Raw genomic sequence first — 17568 nt, 5'->3', positions numbered from 1 at the left:
TGCATGTTTTATCTTTTCACCTAATCCTTTTTTAAGGAGCATTTTCAATTTCTTATAATAATTTAAATTTAGAACTTTTTCAGATTGTTAAATCAGATTCAATTTGCCTAATTAAATTGACTCACCTCACTTGTTTTACACAAAGGTTTTTCTAAGTATATAATGTAACAAGCTAGTCTAGTTCTCATGAACCACAGACAACTACATTTAACATGCATTAATCACGTCAAAATAACTTCTGAAACTGAATTGTACGCTTTAGTTGGGGTACTTAAGTAGCATCTGTTTTGGAGTTCATTCTCTGGTGTTTAAATTTTCTGTGATTTGTGGGAAATCAAGGTATTTCTCTACTTATTCAAAATTATTGTCTTCACTCTTTTGATAGATATGGTTGTAGTACCCTTAACATTGAAGGATTACATTTTAATATTATACCTTTATTGTGTTTCCAAAAGTATCTAACAACAAACTGGTAATTTTTTTCTTTGAGTACAGATATTAGGAATCAAACCAGGACTGTTAGTTATTAATAACATACAACTGTTGGAGAAGGGCATCAAAAAAACATGACCTCTGGTTGACCTGGGAGCTGGACCCAGGCACTGGGAGGGTTCTCACCCCCTGCCTTGTCCTTGGTATGTACCTTCCACTTGCTTTTCCTACTCACAGACTTAGGGATCAAATTGCATAGCAAACAAATGCTTTCAGCATTTTGGGTTGTGGTAGACGGAATAATAGGTCCCCGAAAATGTCCAGATCCAATTCCCTGGAACTTCTAAAACTTGAAATGGCCAACTAAAACTTGTTAGGTTATATGGCCAGGGGGAATTAAGGTAACATGCAATTAGTTTTGTTAATCCGTTGACTGTAAAATAAACTGGGTTACTCAGGTGGGCCCAATGTAATCACAAGCATTCTTAAAAGCAGAAGAGGGAGGCAAGAGAGAACCAAAGAGAGTCCTGACCAAGGAAGTGTGGTCAGAGAGCTGCAATGCTGGCTTTGAAGATGGAGGAAGAGGTCCTCCTTTCAAGAAATGCAGTTGGTTACTGGAAGCTGGAAAAGGAGAAGAATGGAATCTCCCCTAGAAAGAAAAGCATTCCTGTATAAGTTGAGTTTAGGCTGGTGATACCTGAGATGAACTCTCCCTCTCTCCCTCTCTCCCTCTCCCCCTCCCTCTCCCCCTCCCTGTCCCCTCCCTCTCCCCTCCCTCTCCCCTCCCTCTCCCCTCCCCTCCCTCTCCTCTCCCTCTCCTCTCCTCTCCCCTCCCCCCTTTTTTCTTTTCTTCTTTTTTTAAAAGATTTTCTTATATGAGAGAGAGAGCAAGAGAGAAAGAGCAGTAACACAAGCAGGGAAAGTGGCAGAGAGGGAGAAGCAGGCTCGCTGCTGAGCAGGGAGCCTGATATGGAGCTGGATCCCAGGATTATGACCTGAGCCAAAGGCAGATGCTTAACCCACTGAGCCACCCAAGTGATCCCCTGAGATGAACTTCTGACCTGTAGAAAGGTAAGGTAATACAAATTGGTAATAGTTTAAGCCACTTATTTTGTGGGGATTTGCATATATATATATTATTTCTAGCTTTATTGAGATAAAACTGGCATATAACTCTGTGTAAGTTTAAGATCTATAGCAGAATTGGGACGCCTGGGTGGCTCAAAGGTTGAGCATCCGCCTTTGGCTCAGGGCATGATCCCAGAACCCTCAATCGAGTCCTGAACCGGGCTCCCTGCGAGTAGCCTGCTTCTCCCTCTGCCTATGTCTCTGCCTCTCTCTCTCTATCTCTCATGAATAAATAAATAAAATCTTTAAAAAAATCGATTGCAGAGTGATTTGATACACATAACAGCTACAAAATGGTTAACATTTGTGGTCACTTGTCATAGAGAAAACTAATGCAGAGGTATCTGTTAAATCTGTACTTTCCATACTTAATATATCCCATCCTCATTATCCAGAAATCTATCAATAAACATAGTGCAACTATTTGATACTATTTTCAAAACACTTTGCTATAAATTAAAGTTACAATAGTAAACAAGACAAATTCTACCTGTATTCAGAGAATACATAATAATATAGAATTTCCAGTATATTAACTTTATTATTAACCGTAAAAGCAAGCTCATTGGATATAATATTCTACATAAAAGGATGAAAGCCGTGTCCTCAAAATGTCATTTAATTTTGAAAATTTTGTTGGTGTAGAGGAAGATTTACTGGAGCAAATCTGAGGGTGTTGGGTGGAAAAATCTCTCCGTCATACTAAATTTCAATTGCAAAATTGGCCTATTTGCATATCTTTCACCACATTACTGTGCTCTTGCTGTGCTCTATCCAGGTTCTAGAAATAAAGGATGGTCTTTTGTAACTGTCTGAGTCTTTGCATATACTGTTCCTTTTGTTTAACCTGCTTTTTCTGATGCTTTTCACTTGGCAAACCCATGCATTACTTCTTTTTCATTTCCCCTCAGGTTTTACTTCTAGGAAGCATCCATGATCCTCTTACTAGCCTAGGTTATTTTGTCATGTTTATGTTTCCACAGTTTTTCGTGTTCATCACTATCCTATTTTAAAAGAATATTGAAAGGAAAACTGTTATGTGACTATAATAGAAAACAGGTGCAAAAATAAGTGAGCCTGAAACCAATTCAGAACATACAAAGGAAATATCTGAGAACTAGTTCATAACTAAGCTATAAATAACATAGAAAAACATTTCCTAACATAAAGTATATTGGTATGACAAAAGGTGCCTAATGAGAGAACAGAATTTCCTTGGGAGAACTTTGCCATTTTCTCTGATGCTGAGAGCATGCATGCCTCACACCTGGGCAGAAGGATGGAAGTTACTTACTATCTTCCAAGCTCAAGAATAGTGCAAGGTTGTCTCTCAAGAGACCAATCAGGGAGCTTGACTGGCATCTCCTGAAGTGGAGGCACTCGGCAAACTGGTGCCTGTTTCATGCCTAAGCAAGCCTGCACGCCTGTGTTACGGCTGGATAAGCAAATGGATACTAGTGATACTACACTACATTCCTAACAAATGATGAGGCAAGGGATGTTAATGTTCCCCATGGGTCAAGAGAGTTGCTCGGGAGTCATCAGATTCTTTCCATAGTGACAGAGTATTTGACTCCACATTTTAATGCTCACTTGATTATAGAATCCTATAAATATTACGCATTTATACCTCTAATACATGGCCAGTGCATTGTTAGTATACAGTAAATTGGATGTTGAATGATGAATGATGTATGCTAAGTGGATAGGTGACTTTTTCTGAATCTTTCTGGATATTTTTCTGGATATTAAGCTAATCCAAAATAGATGGCCTTTTAAAAAAAGGCAAAGAGATTTGCAAAACAAGAACACTTTTCCCTCTAATTTTCTTAATATTTATCTCCAGTAGATAAGACCTAGTATTCTTTCAGATTAGGTAACCAGCTCAGGAAGAAGTTAATAAGAACAGACTTTGTTTTTCTAATTCTTTTCCTCTTTCGTTGCATCATGTTGATTTAAAATGTCAATTGAATTAAAATGATGAAAGGGTCCCTATTTTGTGTACATGGAAACATTAGATGAACTATTTGAAAATTGTCACATTATTATTGTCATGACTATCATGATAATACGAAATTTATTGGTTGAAAGTTGAGATGAGTAGAAAACTGAGTAGTTGATGTACCAGTCATACTATCACAGAGGTATACATGGATGCTAAAATATCCCATTGCAAGTAGTTTTACTTTTTTTTTTTATTAATAACGTTGCTAATTTAATAGCCACACCTTGACCATGCAGCTTTTTTATAGAATCCACTTTCATTACTAGTCACAGTTTTGCCAAGTAAGCTTCAGGGGGAAGTAATTAAATTTAATAGAAGCCACCTTCATTTTGAATCTGCCGTCAATTTAAAGCCATGGGGAAAGGTAATTACATTTAATAGACACCACAGTTTCTAGACGAAGATGTACGGTATGTGACGTTAATCATTAGCTCAACAGTCTGAAAAGTAAAATCTCACTTAGAACAAACTCCCTGTAAGTAAACTAGATCTTCCTTTTTCCTTTTCAACTTAATAGAAGTAAAAAATGATGCCTATTTGGCTCTTAAATATGTTATTGAAATTTTACTCAGAAGATTCAGTTCATTGATTTCAAACAGTGAAATGAAGGTAGATGGCATTTATGAATCCCACTGCAGTATTATTAACTCTTAAGGAAATATATATTGATAATATTTTTATTAAATATTCCTTAGACTCAATAACATCTTTCTCTTTCCTAATTGCTGAGGCTGGCACAATAAGCTACTGTTTGTTGTTGTTGTTGTTTTAATCCATTTTTAGTTTTTTATGCTGTGGTTTATGTAAATTAGAGATGTTTACTGAGTTTCAGTATATAAGAGTTTTAAATCGGTGAAAGATCATAATAAATATGAAAGCAGAACATTCCTTATTGGTAAACACATCTACAAGCCTGACTGCATTTCACTAAGCATTTTATAGGTTCATTATGCCATTTGGCTCACATTGAAGTCACCTTAGATTTAATTTTTATTTTTTCTTCAGGGTGTATGAATAATTTTTGGCTTCTGTTTAGACATTTGATTTTAGAAATAGTTTTTAAATCAGATTTAGATAATGAGCTCTTATATAGTTCCATGGAATTTCCCAAGAGCTCATGAAATTAAAAGTGCATCTAGAATTGGTGAAATTCGCAATGCTATTTTTAGGAATCTAGGATTATTACTCTTCAGTGATAATTTTATTCCACACTTTCTTACTTGTACATCTTCAGGCTAGCATAGTCCTATTAGAGACATGGAGAGAAGGATATGAATGAGAATATTTTTCAGGATTGAAGACAATATCTTAATCAAAAATAAATTGATCTAAATAGTATCTTGCCACTTACCTAAAGAATAGGTTATCAATTTATAATTATTACTAAGACACAATAATGTTTTTTAGAACTAAAACACTACAGAAAGAATTTTGAAAGGAAATTTTAAGAAATTATATACATTTACTACTTGTGATAAAAATGCAACCACAATTGTCCTTTTTTTTTTTTTTTTCAAATTTTTATTTATTTATGATAGTCACAGAGAGAGAGAGAGAGAGAGGCAGAGACATAGGCAGAAAGAGAAGCAGGCTCCATGCACCGGGAGCCCGACGTGGGATTCGATCCTGGGTCTCCAGGATCGCGCCCTGGGCCAAAGGCAGGCGCCAAACCGCTGCGCCACCCAGGGATCCCACAATTGTCCTTTTTTTAAAAACATCTATAGTTTTCACTTACTTTTACCCAGCAATCTTTTTAAAAATACCAGTATTGAGTTTGCTCATTTTTTTAAGTATGTATTCGGACTCCATTGGTTCGTTATCTTTAATAATGTCATTCACAGTTCTCAAGGGATATGTTTAAGACTGTAACAAATACTTAGTTATGGGGTCATGTTTCATTGGATTTTTATGAAGACTCATTTAGTGAAGAGGTTAAAACGATTAATTACATCAGGTACCTTGGTTAAGTGTCTAGAGACATCCTCCAAATTTAAGAACTAAATTTGTTCAACATTGTCAAAAATCTTAAATTTTCAGTATTCATTTATAGTTTATCTGAACAATAAAACCTAAACTCTGCGGTTTTCTTTTTGAACTCAACATTGCGTATCTTACATTTTGCAACAGCCCAAAGAGTAGTTAGAAATTCATACTTTTTTTTTGAATATTAGTACAGTTTTTCTATTCAGCAGCCTTATTATAGTCATATAGTTTATGTAAGTATAAAGAAGAGTTTTACATCACTATCTACAAAGTTTGATGGTCTTTAAAACTTTTCAGTATAAAGTTTGGTGTAAAAAATTGGTTTTGAAAGGTTGCAATTTTTTAAAATGAAGTTGACCCATATTAACTACAAAGTGAATGATCTAAGTGCATCTATTTACCAGACTATTCCAATGTTCAAGTATTAGAAAGTAATATGCTTTGGTCAAATGGTATTTCAGAACTACTGTCTAAAATGTAAAGTTTTACATTTATTTTTTCAAATATTGTATATAAAGAAATACCATAAAATCTGCTAAAGCGAATAACCACAAAAAACACCTTTTGTAAATTCAATGACTTTTTGAAATGCTGTGGATATCAAATAAAGATAGCAAAACAGATAAACTCTAAAACTACCCTGTGGTGATTTAGGAATAAAGTAATATTTTCAGAATAGTTGTTAATTATTAGTATTGATGGGTGTTGCTGTAACACCAACCTCCAAATAAGGTACCTAATATTTACACATAATATACATTTTACTTGTAGAACATTGTGTACATCCATGCTACCTAAGCAAGTGCACCTAAGAACATAAGTTTGTAAGTTAGAGTATATTAGAGTTGAATAATAGAAAATTACAAATTTGCTAATCTGTAGGCCAAACCCAGCCATGTTGTTCCTTATTGTTAAACATTTCCTGCTATTGCTTCCCAGTGTCCTTATAGAAACCTCCATGTGAAATAATCTCTCCCTCTCTGAGGTCTGCCTACTATAGCATGAAACTCTAATATGTTACATTAATACTTTGTGTGTATCTCCATTAATATATTTGTCATACTCATCTGAAAAATAAAGACCTATTATGAAAAAGAATGTTGACACTGAAATATAGCAATAAAATCTCTCCTCGTGTGGATCATACAATTAAGTGTATTTTAATACTTTTATGTATCTATTTATCCCATTGTGAACTGAACTATTACCTTATTTATTGAAATGTTACTTATTTTCCATTAGTATGTAGTTTCAACTGGTATAACAACTCCAAGAATGCAGTAATTGAACAAGATAGTCTCTCAGTTAAATAATAGTAAAAAAGAAACAGGAAATTTCTGGCAAGTAGATTTTGTTCCACAAAATTTTTCAGAGATCCAGGTTTTATTCCTATTATTACCACACCATTCTCTAGAGCAGCATTGTGCATCAGAAATATAATGCAAACCAAATCAGAAACTTAAAAATCTCTACTAACCATATTCAAAATAAGATAAAATTAATTTTAATGTATTTTATTCCAATATATTTCAGATCTCCAACAGGAGATCTGGATCAATTATTGAAATATTTAACCTTTTTTTTTTCATTTTTTCCCCCACCCCTTTAACCTTTTCTTCATACTATATCTTCAAAAATAGGTATATATTTTATATTTGCAACTCATGTCAATTTGGGTTAGCCACTCAGTCTGGACTAGTGTCTGCTATATTGGACTGTGTAGCTATAGAGTACTGCTCTTACATGAATGGTGGATGGTGGCTCATGACCACTATATTTAGTACCACCCTTAGAGATGGGCAGTAGGGACTGCTTCCTTGCCTTTCATGCTGCAACAGGGTCCTGCTCATTTACTCTATGCTTCTCAGCATATGGTGGTAAGCCCAAGAACAAGGGTATATGTGTACCTGAAATCTCTTCTCCTATTTTTAGGCTATAGTCAGAATATCTGGGAACTCAGAATTTCCTTCCAAAAATGTCTTGCCTACGGGGCCAAGACTGTCATTCTAAAGGTAAACTTGACACAAGTGTGTGTACCCATTAACCTAAAGGATGACCATTCGGCTGGGATATAGACAGTGTTGGACATGTGGTTTGGGGTATCCATGTATGTCTGCAGCCAATCTCACTTCAGAATAGTACATGAGGCAGGAATAGTATACTGCTCTGTCATGGACCTTGGGCTGGGTGCCATATTTTCAAGTATTCCCAGTTGTGACACAGAACGTAGAGGAGTGGAAATTCTAGAATTCAACCTGGTCTTCCAGGTTGTTGGGAAGATGAAATTATCAGGTTAGAAGGATAATAAAATTATCTTGATACATCTCTTAAATACTTATGCATGTATGCAGATGTCCATTTGAACTCTTACTTCAGTCTCTACAGATGTTAAGGAGGTGTTTGGTTACATCTGTACTCAGCAGGTAGGTAGGAATAAAAGAGGGAAATGTTTTTCCACTCATGTTAAGTGTAATATTCAGGAATTTCAGCCATGATCTCTACTCACAACCCATGATAAAAGCTTAATTACATAGATTCAATTAACTGTGAAAGAAGCAAGGAAATAAAGTACTGAGCTGAGAAGCCGTGTGACCAGTTAAAATATCTGTAAATGTATTAGTATATAAAAAGGAAAATGAATATTGGGGAATAATTAGAGGTATCAGCTGCAACCCGCCATATGCTTAACATTTCCATCAGCTTTCCTGGTGCTAAGTAATCACACAGACTCTCAAAGTTGAGTCTAGTGTGGAACAAGAGAACTAAATAAGCCATCATATTATAGTGTAATGAATCTTCTAATAGTGTTAAACATAATCCAAGCTGCTTTGAAGGGCCAGTAAGAGCAGGAGCCAATATGTTTTTTGGCAAAAGAAAACCTTGTCTAACCTTATTGTTTATCACAAACACATGATTGTATTCAGTGAGTATTTGATGGATGAGTTAGCTTTCATTCGACCCATTAACAAGCATGCCATGATTCTTAGCTTTTACATAGAGTCATTTAGTCATAGATTCTCAGAACATGTAGAAAAAGTTATACCCATTCAACTTCTTAACCAAAAGATAATTCATTATATTTGTTGAATGTCCTCTAGGTTCTGCTTTAACTTCAACTATTTTTCAACAATGTATTAATCTAAGGCCTCAGGGCATTTTGTCTAATAGAGACACATTATATTGTGATACACTTAGCTCTTTGCATCTGTGTTTCCCTTGCTAGAGTGTGGACAACTCAAGACCAAGCTGTAGCCTATTCATCTTTATTTCCTAGCATATGTCCCAGTAGACAACATAGTAAATACTCAGTACCTAAAAGTGCTTAAACAATTTGTAAAAGATTCATCTTTCATAGATGTGAAAGATCTAACAAGTTCTTCTGCTTTCAACTAAACCCTTAGCCCACTGGAGCCCAGACTTCTCTATAAGCAAACAGAGCTCACAAAGCAGTCATATCATCAATTCCTCTAAATATCCATTACCTGCATGTACAGGAGTTAAATCACAGAAGAACCCCAGAGTTGTAAAATTCAGAATTTGCATAGGATGGCTGGGTCATCTATTCCTCTGTATCTTAAGAGAGTGAAAGGGAAACCTTTACTATGGAATATAAAGAAATCATCTCTTCCCTTCTCCAGAGGATTTTTTTTTAATGAAATAGGATCTATTTTTAACTTTCCTCCATTGCCCTGGAATGTAAACCCAGGGCTCCAGGTGCAAGGATATTTTAAATCCTTCCAGATCAGTCTGCCTTCCAAGGTAAGCTTGTCATTCAGTCCACCCTTTAACCCAAGAGCCAATGTTCTGTGCTTGGGGGAATATGAAAAATAGTAATTTCCCAAACTAGTTGATAAAGTTCAAAAATATTAATAACCATTTGTGAAGTGGTTTTAGTTTTAGAAGGCTTCAGAAATGAAATCTAATCAATCCTATAGATGTTGACTCAATTCATTTGAAGCTATGTTCATGTTATTCCTATTGCAGCTTAAAGATCTCTAGTCCCTTCCTTTACTTTCACTTAAAGAGGCATCTAGAGTTCTATTTTTGTAGAACTCATTATGGTCATTGAGGTGCCAACATGCCTTTTAAAAATAAGGAATTGGCCTATAAGTACCTTTAACTTGAACTTGCCAAGAAAAAAACAGATTTATTAAATTCCATGATCTAGACAAGAACTTGGTATTAAAACAGACTGGTTTATCTGCATCAAAGATGTCTAGATAGACTACTTTGAACATATATAATTGTTTTGAGACCAATAGAGCCATAATACATTCTTAATTTAATATTTATTTCCATCACTGCAAGTATGTTGAGTTCATGGTCTTTTAAAAACTATTTTACATACTTTTCTTCCCAACTTTCATTTTTGAGCTTACAGTAGATGGAACATGTAAGTTACTAGTACATTAAAATGAGGTAAATGCTATTCTAACATAGAAATTGGGCTTTCCCATCAGATGGCATGGTCAAGGGTGATTTCCTAGCAGGAGTGATGCTTGAGTAGAAGTTTGAAGGGTAGATTAGGATTTAACTATAGAACGCAAACACAATCCAGCAGAGTTCTCTGCCACTGTCTCATGGGATGGCTTTTACTCCAGTTTGCAATAACACATTCCACATGCCATCAGAAATCTCAGAATAGTCCATTCTGTCCACATTTCCCACAACCTTCTATTTAGGATTACTTAGGCATTGTCTAAGAAGACCAAGGCTTTTTTTCTACTGCGCGCTCTCTCTCTCTCTCTCTCTCTTTTTTTCTTAGCCTTCATTGAAATTCTCCATAATATCCATTCACAGCAATGCAGGCTTTTCGAGCAAGCAGCTGCAAACTCTTCCAGCCTCTGCCCATCACCCAGTTCCAAAACTGTGTCTACATTTTACCTATTCATTATAGCAGCACCCCTACTTCTCAGTTTCTTAGTCCATTCAGGCTGGTGGAACAGAATATCATAGACTAGGTGGTACAAAGGAGAGAAATGTACTTGTCTTCTGGAGACTGAGAAGTAAGACCAAGGTGCCAGGTCATTCAGTCTCTGAGAGTCAATGGACTTTATAGATGGCTGTCTTCTCACCATGTTCTCACATGATGGAAGGAACAAAGGAGCTCCCTGGGATCTCTATTTTTTTATTTTTAAAACTTTAATTCCAGTATAATGAACATACAGTGTTCTATTACTTTCAGGTATACAGTACAAGGTTTCAATAATTATTTACATTGCTCTGTGTGCATTATGGTGAGTGTACTCTTAATACCCATCACCTACTTATCCATCCCCTTACCTATCTACCTTCTGGTAACCATCCATTTGTTTTCTGTAGTTAAGGGTATGTTTTTTGGCTTATCTTTTTTTCCTTTGTTTTTTGTTTCTTTAATTCCACATTGAGTGAAATCATATGGTAATTGTCTTTCTGACTTATTTCACTTTACCTAGAAAGCAGAGTGCTGTTATAACTGGCAAGATTTCATTTTTCTTATGGCTGAATAATCCATTGTGTGTGTGTGTGTGTGTGTGTATAATGTGTATATTATATATATATATATATATATACTTATATACGTACACACACACCACATCTTTATCCATCCACTTCTCCATGAATACTTAGGCTGCTTCCATAGCTTGGCTATCGTGAAAAATGCTGCAGTAAATGGGGATGCATAATATCTCTTTGAATTAGTGTTTTTGCATGCTTTGGGTAAATACCCTGTCGTGGAATTACTGCATCATATAGTAATTCAATTTATATTTTTTGAGGAACCTCCATATTTTTCCACGGTGGTGTACCAGTTGAAATTCTGGTGTCTCATTGTGGTCTTAATTGCATTTCACTGAGTGGTGTTGAGCATCTTTTCAGGTGTCTGTTAGATATCTGTATGTTGTCTTTGGGAAAATGTCTGTTCAATTTTTCTGTCTCTTTTAAATTGGATCATTTGTTTTGTGAGCATTGAGTTGTAAAAGTATTTTATACATTTTGCATCCTAACCCTTTATTGGATAGGTCACCGGCAAATATCTTTTCCCATTCAGTACATTGTCTTTAGTTTTGCTTATCTTACTGTACAGGAGCCTTTTATTCCATAGCCCCAATTGTGTGTGTTCTTTTTTTGTTTGCTTGTTTTTGTTTCCCTTGCCATAGGAAACCTTTCTAGAAAAATGTGCTACAGCCGGTGTCAGGGACATTACTGTTTGTGCTGCTTTCTAGGATTTTATTATTTCAGGTCTCAAATATAGGTCCTTAATTCATTTGCAGTTTATTTTTATGTGTGATGTAAAAAAGTGATGCAGTTTTATTCTTTTGCATGTAGCTGTCCAGTTTTCCCAAACCCTATTTGTTGAAAATAGTGTATTTTTCCCATTGCATATTTTTGTCTCCTTTGTTAATGATTAATTAACCATATTATTGTGGATTTATTTCTGGGATCTCTATTATTTTTCCACTGATCTAATGTGTCTGTGTTTGTGCCAGTATCCCAGTGCTTTGATTGCTACAGATTTGTAATATAGTTTGATATCTGGGAGTGTGATATCTCCAGATCTGCTCTGCTTTTTCGAGAGTGCTTTGGCTATTAAGGGACTGAGTGGTTCCATGTAAACTTTAGGATCATTCTAGTTCTGTGAAAAATGCTGTTGATATTTTGATAGGGGTTGCATTAAATATGTATATTGTTTTGGGAAGTTGAGCCATTTAAAAAATCCTTGTTCTCCCAATCAATGAATATGGAATGTTTGTCATTTGTGTTTGTCCTCTTCAATTTCTTTCATAAGTGTCTTATTTGATTTCTCAGCTGACCCCTTCATTGTTAGTAGTTTGTTATTTAACCTGTAGGTACTTATGTGCTTTCCAGATTTTTGTTTATTTTTAATTATTTTTGTGGTAAATTTCTTGTTTCATAGTATTGTGGTCAGAATAGCTACATGGTATGACTTCAATCTTTCTAACTTTGTTGACAGTTGTTTTGTGGCCTTTTATGTGATTTATTCTGAAAAATGTTCCATGTGCATTTGAATAGAATGTATATTCTGTTTTAGGATAATGTTCTGAGGATAGTTAGATCCATCTAGTCTAGTATGTCATTTAAAGTATCTAGTAGTCTAGTATGTCATTTGTTTTTTTTGTTTGTTTGTTTTGTTTTCTCCTGTTTGAATGATCTATTTAGTGATGTAAGTGGGGTATTAAAGTCCCCAACTTTTATTATATCACTGGTTTCTTTGCTATTAGCTGCTTTATGTATTGGGTGCTCACGTGTTGTGCATAAATACTTATGACAATTATCTTATCGATTGTTCCCTTTATGATTATACATTGTCCTTCTTTGTCTAAGGTCAGATAAAATAGACTTTAAAAAAAAAGTTAAGTATGGTTACCCTTTGATTTTCATTTCAATTTGCATGATAAATACTTTTCCATCCCTTCACTTTCCATCTGCATGTGTCTTTAAAGTTTAAAATTAGTGTCTTTGGCAGCACTCAGATGGATCATTTTTATCCATTCCATCCCTCTATCTCTTGATTGGAACATTTAGTAGATTTAATTCAAAGTAATAATTGATAGATATATATTGCTGTTTTTTTTTTTTCTTATTCTGTGGTTTGCTTTGTAGTTCTTGGTTCCTTTCTTCTTTTGTTCTTCTCCCATGGTTTACTATCATTTATTTAGTGATATACTTGGATTTCTTTTTCTTTTTCTTTTTTTGCATGGCTGTTACTGGTTTTTGATTTGTGGTTACCGGTAGGTCTGCGTATAACATCCTATTCATATAGCAGTCTGCATTAAGTTGATGGTCACTAAAGTGTGAACCCCTTCTTTATTCCTCTCCACTCTCCCACACATTTCTTGTATAAGGTGTCGTACTTCATATCCTATTTTGTAAATCCCTTGGCTGATTAGTAAAGAGCAATTTAATTTTACTGCTTTTTGTGCTTTCTACTTTTCTTATTCCTGCTTATGGTCTTTCACTTCCACTGAAAGAGTCCCCTTTAATATTTCTTGTAGGGCTGGTGTAGTGGTTATAAATTTCTTTAACTTTTGTTTGGGGAAATCTTTATCTTCTATTCTGAATGATAGCCTTTCTGGATAGAGTATTCTTGATTGCAGATTTTTTTTTCTTTCCATGCTTTGGATATATCATACCACTTTCTCCTGGCCTACAACATTCCTGCTGAAAATCAGCTGATAGCCTTATAGGGTTTCCCTTATAGAACTGTTTTGTCTTGCTTTTAAAATTCTTTATCACTGCTTTTGGCTGTTTTAATTATTATGTGTCTTAGTTTTAGTGCTCCTTGGTTTGATGTGTGTGTGTGTATGTATGTGTGTGTATGCCTCCTGAACTTGAATTTCTGTTTCATTGCCCTAATTTGGGAAGTTTTAGGTACTATTCAAACTTTCTGCTCCTTTTTCTTGTACTTCTTTCTGATTCCTATAATATAAATATTATTATGCTTGATGGGGTTGCTGAGTTCCCAAAGTCTGTTTTTTTTTTTTTTTTTTTTATTCTCTCCTGTTCAGCTTGATTGCTTTCCAAGTGCTCATTCATTCTTCTGGTTCTAGTTTGCTATTTATTCCATATAGGGTATTTTAAATTTCACTTATTGAGTATAATTAACTCAGTAAGAGTTCCTTATGATTTTTATTTTGTTTCTGCCTCTTTTAGGGTCTTAACACTCTAAAGTCCAATAATTTTTTTCTTATGATCATTACTTGAAATTCTCTATCAGGCATATTATCTCCATTTTGTTTAGCACTCATGCGTATTTTTTGTACTGTTCTTTCTTTTGGGACATACTCATCTGCCTCCTCATTTTATCTGTGTTTATTTCTGTGTGTTAGGGAAGTCTGCTACATGTCTTGCTCTTGAAAGCAGTGACCATATGAAAGAGAGACCCTGTAGTGCCCTGCAGTGCAATGTTCCCTGTTCACCACAACCTGATGCTTTAGGGATGTCTCCTATGTGGGTTGCATATACTCTACGATAGTGGCTGAGCTGCTCTGTTTTTAGTCCAGTCATCTGCACTGATCAATGCCTGTTGTAGGTATGGTTTGGTCTTGTTTTGTTAGTAGGCCAGTCTGGGGTCACCTTAATGTTGAGTTGAGTCAGACCAGGTGTTTGTCAGAGATGCAGCAGCATGGAACTGCAGAGCATTTCCCCTACATTGTCCCCTGAGAAGCTTTTGTTGTTGGACAGGTCCTGCCATCAGGACCAGACATCTGCTCCAGCCCAGTGCTGAGTCTTCTGTAGGACTGGTGTCTGAAATTATATTTCACACTCCCTGGGTGGGGGGAGGAGCATCACTTTAGAGTAGTGCTGGTCCCTGTCTGAGCTGCTTGCACATTCTCATGCTTGTGGCACTGCTTTGAATGGGCTCCAGCCAAAGATGTATTGAAGGGGTCAGGTTTGTAGGAGAATGTGAGCATGGGGTGTGGTATTCTAGGTCTGTTGTAAGAGGTGAACTGGTGCTAATTTAGAAAACTGAGGCGGGGGTGGGGTGGGGCATGTCTGCAGGATAATGTGAGGGCAGTGTCTTTTGTTAGCCCAATAGGTGGAATGAAGCCCCATGTATCTCCCAGGACCTGTTTGCTGTGCTAAGGGTGGGGATTTAGGTCCTCTTGCCTTCCTGGTTCTCCAAAAGTAGAGCCTGCTGATTTTTAAATTTCCAGGTGTGCAGTCTTACTGATTGTGAGAATTTGCAAAATTATGTGCCTCTGATCTTAATGTGGTTTCTGTGTCTGGGGTGCTTGGTTTGGGGTTTTTTTTCTCCCCTTTTTGCCCTCCTGCTCTCCCTCCCTCCTGTAGATGGTCCCAGTGGTCCACTTAGCCTCAGACCATGTCTCTGCCCTTCCTACTGTTCACTGATTAGCTACCTTTCTAACTGGAGGGTCTGTTCTTCCAGTCTTTGGGTTATTTTCTAAGTTATTTACATGGATGTTGGTGTTACCTAGTTGTATCCATCAAATGAAGTGAGCTGAAAGTGCTCCTACTCTTCTACTTTCACCAAGAGTCCAAGAATGCATTCTGTGAGTCCTTTTTTATAAGGGCATGAATCCCATTCATCAGATCTCTGTCCTTATGACCTAATCACCTCCCAAAGACCCTACTTCAAATCCCATTACACTGGGGATTAGGTTTCAACACATGAATTTTGGAGGAATGCAAACATTCAATCTATAACAATTACAAATCAGTAGTTCTGTATTTGTACAAAGACTTTTGGTGAATTATTACTTGTTCATGTATTAGAAACGTCCTAATGATAGCAGTCATAGTACAACAGGTATAGTAGTACAGTTATATTGGATAGTTGTTGCTATGTATGGAATTAGTAATATATTTTAAAATATGGTTGTATTATTGCATTATAAAATTGCATCTTCAATTGTATGTATAAATCAAAAGGTCATTAAAAGAACCACACTTTAAAAATAGAACTATTATTCAAACTATTATTCAAACTCTAAAATGTATCAAAAGCAGTGGGAGATGGGGGCAGAAAGGGCAAAATAGGTGAAGGAGAATGGGAGACACAGGCTCCCAATAATGGAATGGATAAGTCCTAGGAATAAGTGGCACATCATAGGGAATATAGTCAATAATATTGTAATAATGTTGTATAGTGACAGATGGTAGCTACACACATGGTGAGCATAGCATAACATGTAGAAATGTTAGACTTTTGTATCTGAACCTAATGTAACATTGCGTGTCTACTATACTCAAGTAAAAAACTTTAAAATATGTTTTTCAGACATACTTAATTGCCAGACATGGATATTGTATAATCTGTCACTTTAATAGTGTTCCCAATATATTCTTATTTCTCTTATCAGTGCTATTAAATGGATTGACCACTCTATACAGAGTATCATTTCTCACCTTTCAGTATGCCAGTGTTTAAATTAATTGAACCTCAGGGACAACTTACATTACATTTCCAATTTAAAATAAATATGTTGATATAACTTCTTGCTATTTCATTAATTTAACCATACCAAGTAGATTTATTTAGGTTTTTTTTCAGTAATTTGTAGAAATGTAGTTATTAATGGATCTTCTAAATATTTTAGAAAAAATATGAAGCACATTTTCAATGCAAATGTGACTTTATGTGAAGGTAAACTTTTTATTTAAAATGAAAATATTTGTATTTAAATATCAGTGAAGATTTAGAGTCAATAAACGAACCTTCAGGTAGCCCCAAAGTTAATGTTTAATAAGAAGGACTCTTTTTTTTTTTTTTTTTTTTTTTTTAATAAGAAGGACTCTTAAATCTACCAATGCTATAAGTCTTCTTGGTTAGCTTAAAAAGTCTAGATGTGTTGCCTTTCACTTGATCACCAGTAGTGGATTAGAAAACCTAGCTGTACAAATTCCTGCTAGTTTTATCATTAAGACCTTGGAGTTACTTGCTCTGTCCCCATTTGAGCAAGTGAGAAGACATTAAGCATATTTTCTAAAATCCACTAATAACTCAGAAATATGTACCAGTTTATTGTGGGGGGATCTGTTTGATATACATTTTGTAAATATTTTTCAGCAGAGTAGAAAAGAACCAGAACTCTATACAATCTTACCACTTTTAGAAAATTTCTAAATTCCATTTATAGAGAAGTAAGCAAACACACAATTTATATCTATATGTACTGTCCAAGCATCCCTAGTCTGTCATATATGCAGGATCTCATAAAATGGACTTTCTAAGAGTAAGTGTATTTACATATGTTACATGTTTTTACAAAGTTGAATGTGTTGACTTTATGATTTTTATAAAAATGGTATGCATATTGGAATTCAAAATTGCTCAAATAAGATTACAAATTTTGTAAATTTTCATCAAATAGTTGAATTTTGGGCAATGTCATTTACTTTTGAAGGCCACTAAAAGTTTACTTTTACTAAATAGACTTATTTAGTAAAATAGATTTTACTACTAATGCAGACACACATATTCAGAGATTAAAGCCCAGTTATTTTCAGGGATACAGTTCACTTAGTAATTAGCAATGATTAAAAAAAAAATAGTC

At 35.2% G+C, this 17568-nt stretch overlaps 1 long non-coding RNA gene across 1 annotated transcript in view; it reads left to right on the top strand.

Moving 5' to 3' along the window:
* Positions 1 to 1271: 1271 nt before the first annotated feature.
* LOC140596645 (uncharacterized) overlaps positions 1272 to 17568 on the top strand; it is an 88107-nt gene continuing 71810 nt past the window's right edge. The window contains exon 1 of the long non-coding RNA XR_011998540.1: positions 1272 to 1503. This is a non-coding gene — a long non-coding RNA (uncharacterized lncRNA). The remainder of the gene's footprint in view (positions 1504 to 17568) is intronic.

Source organism: Vulpes vulpes, unplaced genomic scaffold (assembly GCF_048418805.1).
Source record: "Vulpes vulpes isolate BD-2025 unplaced genomic scaffold, VulVul3 Bu000000755, whole genome shotgun sequence".
Classification (NCBI taxonomy): Eukaryota; Metazoa; Chordata; class Mammalia; order Carnivora; family Canidae; genus Vulpes; species Vulpes vulpes.
This window is presented reverse-complemented; position numbering and strand designations above follow the sequence as displayed.